Here is a 7,664-nt window from a genome sequence, read left to right as displayed (position 1 = left end):
ATCCTTCATGCTTGCACACGAAAGGGACATCTTCACATGAGCAGTGAACAAAAATGAACCTGCAGTGTATTGCATAGCCTCATGCCATGAATGTGAACAATCCATGTTGGTAAGGAATTCTTGCTAACCCACCATACTACCTAATGTTTGAAAATTTGAATATCTCTACTCTCAACCCATGGCATCTAGAATGGTGGAGTTATGACCACAGTTATAGATCATTTGATGTATGCCTCAATAGAAAGGTGGTGAGCATGGACAAATCACGTAAAATGTTTAACTGAATGATTGACAAGCTTATGGTCATTATAGAGAAGTCACACAATGCATAAAGTTTTAGTATACACCCACAGTGTTGATCAAGTGGAAGGAAATTGTGTACTATCACTAAGAATCAGCTCCATTGACATCGAATCCACAAGCATTGAATATCTTCTTGCAATGGGTTTTGAATGAACTCAAAACCATGCCATGCTAAACTCAATGACTTGGTGAGAATATAAAAAGGTAGTAAGGCATGTGAAATGCTTGACAAAATGAAATGCTCATATCTTCCTTCTGGCCCATAGCTCTAGAAGCTTCTCTGAGTTTATCTCCAAACATTAAGTCATCCAAATTCATATTATCATCCTTATCATCTCCGGCAATTGGCAAACTACATATAGACTGGGGTGTCACATATGTTACCCAGATCCTTGAGGAAATGATAGGCTAGACATGACAAAATAATCACAAGGCAATAATATCACGGCATTCAACAATAAAAGTAATGGATATACCAAGGTGACATTAGAAGAATCACGCAAAAATATTCAACTCATTACAATTTGTAGGTGTGAGTAAATGATTGTCAACAATATCCTTGTGAATGCCTAATACGAGCTGCAAAACATGGTGATCCTCAATCAAATGCATAGTGAACAATGTTGACAGATCCTTTTGATAGAATGTCTGGTTTATCACTTTGAAGCTGGAAATAAAGAGGTAGTGTGAGGTTGAAGACATTTGGTGTAATCCAGAAAAAGATCAATAATTGAACCATGAAATACAAATATCAAAGGCCAGATTATGCACCTATTTTAAAAAGTACACTTCCAGACATTGGTGCTACCATTTTAGGAAGTGTTTTCCTTCAAGATTTTTGGTCATCTCTTGAGAGTGAGGAGAGGACCCCTTTAGCTGGAAAGATATTGGAAAGCGGCCTAGCTCAAGTAGGAGGGCATCCCATTTCGGCACAGTGCCTCGATCTACTACTGGAACGCATCAAAGCCTATCATTTAAATACCAAAGAAGTCATTTCATCAAATAATAAAGTGATTGTCCATCTGGATCCTGTTTCTATTGTCATTGCCTTTTGACTATCTACCAGAGTCGAATACGCCAACATCAATCTAAGAACTGCTAAGGAGTACTATATGGTGAATCAAACTTAGTGTTTAAACACTATTGCTAGGTCATGGCTCTTGCAATCAAGGAAAGGGAAATCTCAACTAGCCAAATCCATCCATAAATCATTGTTAAAGGAAAAATGTAGCGAACATGGAAACTCTATTAAGCGGGATAATTGGACTTCGAGATTCACATGAGTTCGAAGGTTGGATGTTCTTGTTTATTAACATGGTCTACAAAGGGAAGCAAAACATTGATTAGGTTGAAATTATCAATGACTCACTGCATAGACAACTCATGGAACTTCAGGAAAATGATTGCTTCTACATGACTTCATACCTTTTCTACGCTATTGCAAGTACCAAAAGTTGGCCAAGCCTTAACTAGAAAGGTATATATGATGATACGACTATTATTTACAATCATCTTCCTTAGATATAGTATGACAATAGCCTGCACCATTTTAGAAGAGTGAATGATGCGTTCACAATGTTGATTGTAAGAGAAATCCAAGGAAACATGGGACTTAAAATTTCACCCAAAGCAGCGACGAAAGTACAAAAATATGGAAGTGTCTTCATATAGTTCCTGAAGTTCACTTATATCAGGTTAGCTCCCTCTGATGGGTGTCCCCTAATGCTACCTAGATTCATTGATGATAAAATTCTCCTGATTGAAATGTGTAGGCAAATTAGTCAAATCAACAAACTTTTCAAGAACAAGAGGATAGATGAAATACCTTTTCCTATCGGCATTAGATATTATAGCTATGACACTACATCAGATGCGAGGAATAAAGAGAGATCCATTGCCACAATAAATTTGCATTATTATACTATGTGTTTCCCTTATGATAGTAAAGGATATACAGTTAATGAGTTAAAGCTAAACCCCAGCCTCAATCACTTTCTGGCTCTAGAGGACTTTTGGGATGATTGTGAAAATGATTTCAAAGTCAAGAAGAGAGATTGGATGTGACTTATAGTAAGACAGGTAATAAACTTCAAGGTGGATATTGATGTGACAAGTGTAGATGGTGATGAAGGTTCCTTGGTCGATCCCTTCTACTATGAGATAATTGAATTACTAGATCTTCCTCATATTGATTGGTTAGTTTAGGAGTTAAAAAGCCTGAAAGAAAGAATTGCCTATGTCCTTAAAAGAACAAGAGATTGGGTCAGTAAAGTTAGAGTACAAAAGGTGACTACTGAATTCCAAAGTAGAGAGAGAAGAAGCGATCAAGGAGAATCATCTCAAATGGCTTAAAGGCAACTTTTGGTGAGAAAATACAACAATTAGATACAAGTGTTCTAGATCAAGATGAAGATCTAAATCGGCCAGCCAAGTTTACAAACAAAAGAAGAAGGACAAAAATGAAAGGTAAACTTACTAGAGTGAATTAGGAAGGAAATAAATCTAATGAGAATGATCAAAGAATTCCTCAAGCTATTGAACCACACATCCCTATTACATCCTCTCATGATGTAGTAATTCATCATTCGAGTCTCTCTCCTCCTGAAATATCCCTAATAGACATCACATAGTTGGATAATCAATTATCTAATTTAGAAGATTTAATGATGATCGCTGAAAATATAATAGGTGACATGTAAATTTCAGATACTACACATTCATGGTTCCCGACCAGTCTTTAGAAGAAGAAGAAAGTTTTTCAAATGATCCTGCCTCCATTTGATGTGATCTCTAGTTTCCTTCAGAAGCCTCCCAAAGTGAAAATGACTAAAGTGATGTCCAGGTTAGCCATTGATAAAACTTCAGGCAATTTATGCATAGAAATAGCCAAGCCCATAATTGAACAGAATGTTGATGAAGCATCCAAGTCGGATTTCATTCTGGATAGGGTTGATCTTGGTCCATGTACTGTAGAAAGAGACTTTCAAAATTTGGAAGTGATTACTGCCCAAATGTTACAAAGAGCAAAGTAGGAGAAAAGAACCAAGGAGCAACTCAAGGAGCAAGTTTAGATGCTAGTGTCTTACATCAATTCAATTAGAAATTCCTCTAATGTGAAGACAGTAGTTACTTCACCAGCCTTAGTAGGTCCTAATGGCATTCTTGATCATGTTGTTGTTGAAAGAGTAAACAAAAAAAAGTCACACAGTATGATGATTGAAGCTTGGATAAGAAAAATGATAGAAGATGCTTCAAAAGTCATAATTGGAGTGAAGGAAATATATGGAAAAGCCATCAAACAGTTATAGGAGATTTCTAAAGAGCTCGAAAGTAGCGAAGAATAGAAAATCACCTAGCAAAAGGTAGCTAACGAATTACAAGAAATGTTCAAGTCAGACACAAGCACTCTAGTTCTTGAGAAAATTATTGCTTATCCAAGTGAGAATCAGACACATATCTAGAGTAAAAGTAATAATTGGAGAATAATAAATATTAGCAAAGGCATCACTGAGTTTAAAAAACTAATAGCTTCTTGGGAGCAGCTAAAGGTGAAAGTTATGGATGAATTAATCTCTACTATCATAGGTGGGGCAACAGTAGGTGATCTTCAACATATTGATTGCCAATTTCTTCTTGACTCTTTTAGTATCCAAATTCGCTCAGAAATAGAGAATCGAGCATCAAATGCTGAAACTATGATGAAACTTAGTCTGGTCGTAGTCACTTTAGAAGATTGCAACATTTCAGCCTATCGACAAGAGTCAGAAGAGATCTAGGATAAATAAATCACAGCGAAACTCAAGATGGAGAACATGTTCATTCCAAATTATGATTCAATGATGATCATCCTCGATGCTTATAGGGCTTTCTGGGATAAGTCAATCATGTCCAGATAGATAGAGTTCATAGCTAGAAGACTAGTGATTGGATATGTATACATCCTTAGAAATTCTAGCTAAAGTTTTACTTTTGAAACTTTTCCTTGTATAGGTTAATTTTATTGAGGTTAATTAACCTCTCCAAAATTACATACTTTGGAGGGAGTTATTAACCATGAAGAGGTAGTTATTAACCTTTGTGTTTATATAAGGGCTCTTTTTGGCTTTGTAAAGGAGACTTTTGGACTTTAGAATAAGGGAACACTGCTAAATTTTTGATCAAGAGACAAATTTTGGAAAGTATGTACAACTTTTGTCTCTAAAATTGAAAATCTCTATTATATTCTTGGTGCAAGAAAATGAAATGAGATACGCTTTTGGTTTCTTGTTCTAAAATCAATATTATTGTTGTATAAACTATTGATTCTTTTACAGTGAGCGTTCTCACGGTATTGTACGAACGTTTATGAATCATGAATTAGTATGGTAATAATGGTCATTTTCAAGCATAGTTCTTGATTGCCTTTGTTATCTTTCTACATTGACTCGAGAAAGTTGTGAGGTCGTGTGGTGCATTCGTCTTGAATGACTTTCTCTCGATCTTTAAAATTTTAGATTCTTTATTTGAAAATCTTTAAAAATTATTTCATACGAGGGAGCTGCCCCTCTAAATGCAGAGGAAGGTCATATAACAAGGGCCTATCCAACTATTGTGAACGGTTTGCCACATCCACTCCATTGGGCAATTTTTACATTGACAAATATGTTTACCAACATGGATCAAATAAAAGGAGTGTAAGCACAATAGTCAACTTCATTATTAAAATCTTAAACAAGAAGAAGAAATTTAGTGTTGGTTAAAAATATGATTTAAAGGGACAATGTTTCTCCATCTTTATAAGTATAATACATATTATCAAATCTGTAAACATATTCATTTAAAAATTTTCCTAAAACTTATCTTACATTAAATTGAGAGGTGCTTTTTAAAATGATAAAATGTATAAAAATATTTTATAATACTTCTAAAATTAAATTTATAATTGAATTATAATATAACAACATATAATTTAGTAATAAATAAAAAAATAGAACTTCAATATTTCCTTTGTAATAACAATCACTTAAATCTCAATAAAAGTTAAATTCTAATTTATTAATAGACCTAATTTCTAAGCTACTAAATTTCTTCTCCGAAGTAGTACAAAAAGATTTTGTTTCCTCTCTTAAACTATTTGTTACCATTTTTTACTGATCTGAAAAATAAAAGTTCTCATTAAGAAAGGTAGAAAACATCTTTATTGAGACGTGGAAAGAAAATTCAACGTTTAAGAAAACACGAACATTATAATGAATGTTTAATAGATTGATTATTTTCTGAAACATCCTTATCTTTGTTCCTAATCAGTAACATCATATCAAAGATTTGATATTCCTCACCTGTCAACATCTTTCACCTTCAGCATATATCTGTTATAATAATCATAATCCTATGATTATTAAGATCAATATAGTTAGCATCCATTGAAAAAGCTTTCTAAAATTGCTATTAATTAAATATTTCTTATTAATAGATTCAAAATCAAAGGATTAATATATATTTATGTTTACAGTAGGATTTGATTCTGTGGTACTCTGAGATTGGAACCCATTCTTTTTCATAATTATTGAATAACAATTTGTATATTATTTTGGTAGTTAAAATTAAAGGAAAATTTTATTTTCAAAATATTCTTATTTGAAAATTAAAATGAAGATTACTTAAGTTTGAGAAGTTATTCTGCAAATATTGTAGTTGGTAGTATCAACTAAATTCAGGCTATTTTCAAGTCAGGTGTGGAATTTGATCCTTGTATTTATGGTTGATAGATCCCCGTATTTATGGTTGATAGGTTATTTTTGTGAAATTTGATCCCTTGTATTTATGGTTGATAGATCCCCGTATTTTATGGTTGATAGGTTATTTTCGTGAAATTTGATCCCTTGTATTTATGTTTGATAGATCCCCGTATTTTATGGTTGATAGGTTATTTTTGTGAAATTTGATCCCTTGTATTTATGGTTTGATAGATCCCCGTATTTATGGTTGATAGGCTATTTTTGTGAAATTTGATCGCCGTATTTAAAATTATACATAAATGTGATTTCATAATAAATATAGATCATTTTGTATTTTTTTTTTTTTTTAAATTACATTTATATTAATTTAGAATTATATTGTTTCATTTTTAAAAACATAAAATTTAAAAATCTCCTAATGTAATGAATAGTACTAATTTATAAACATGTTATTCATAGAAAATTTGGGGTGACCATCTATTATATAGTCTATTAGGATGAACCTAGCTATGCTAAAACAAAAGAAGAAACGTGTAATCTTTCATTCAAAAGAGGGGACGAGTTTTCCATCATTAAGCGAACTAGTACATAAGCTATTTAAAAACTACAAAAAATCCTATGTCTCTTTCAAATTGAATACTTTCCTTTGAAGATAGATTCCTAATTTGTTTCAATGTTAAATATGATTCCTAAAACTAAACAGTGCATTATCTCGTTAATTTTTCAAAATAACATTAAAAATTATCATTCACACAAATTAACTAGTTTAAATTTTATAATTTTATGATAAAACTAATTAATCATTTAACCAAGCACACTAGTTGATAACTTGATAGTATCCATTCACAAAGATTCAAACTGTCAAAATTGTAATAAAACAGAAACGAAATTGAGATATGCAGCAATTCAACCTAATAACAAGTAGTACTATGATATTTCTATCAAGATTTAACTATGTGATTTTGAGTCAAACTTGACCCATTTTTCATTAGTAGTGATTCAAGATGAATCCATCTCTCATGAGAATAAATGGAACACTTAACACTCATTGGACTCATTGGATCTAGGTGATGCTCACAGGGATGAAGCACCCATCCCAGTACTACTCCAGCCTGAGCGTGCTTAACTACAGAGTTTCCTCCACAGTTAAACCCAAAGCTTGCAACCACATTTGCAAATCTTTCACCAAGTGTTGTGCCTTATGAACCATTCATTAGAAAGCCCTTTAAGCTCATCAATTGATAAGTAAATTGATAAGTAGGAGATAATTTCCACGACAAGTCAAACTATGATATTGCTATCAGGATTTAACTTTGTGATTTTGAGTCAAACTCATTGACCCATGTTTCATGAGTGGTGATTCATCCATCTCTCATGAGAATAAATGGAACACTTAGCACTCATTGGATCTAGGTGATGCTCACAGGGGTGAAGCGGGAGGTCACCCATCCCAGTACTACTCCAACTTGAGCGCGCTTAATAACAAGTAGTTAAAAATGTAGTGCTTAGGTGGCCTTACAAATGACAGTGGCTTGAACAGTGTAAAGATGGTGATAATTACCCTGTTAACTTTGCCCTCGTTGTTGTTGCTGGTAACTATAATTTCAGATGACTTTTTTTGTAACTGCTTGATTTATTGGTTTA

Source organism: Cupressus sempervirens, chromosome 7 (assembly GCF_028749045.1).
Source record: "Cupressus sempervirens isolate cs-2001-9-10 chromosome 7, ASM2874904v1, whole genome shotgun sequence".
Lineage (NCBI taxonomy): Eukaryota > Viridiplantae > Streptophyta > Pinopsida > Cupressales > Cupressaceae > Cupressus > Cupressus sempervirens.
The sequence above is the reverse complement of the archived record's forward strand: the minus strand, read 5'-3'. Positions refer to the sequence as shown.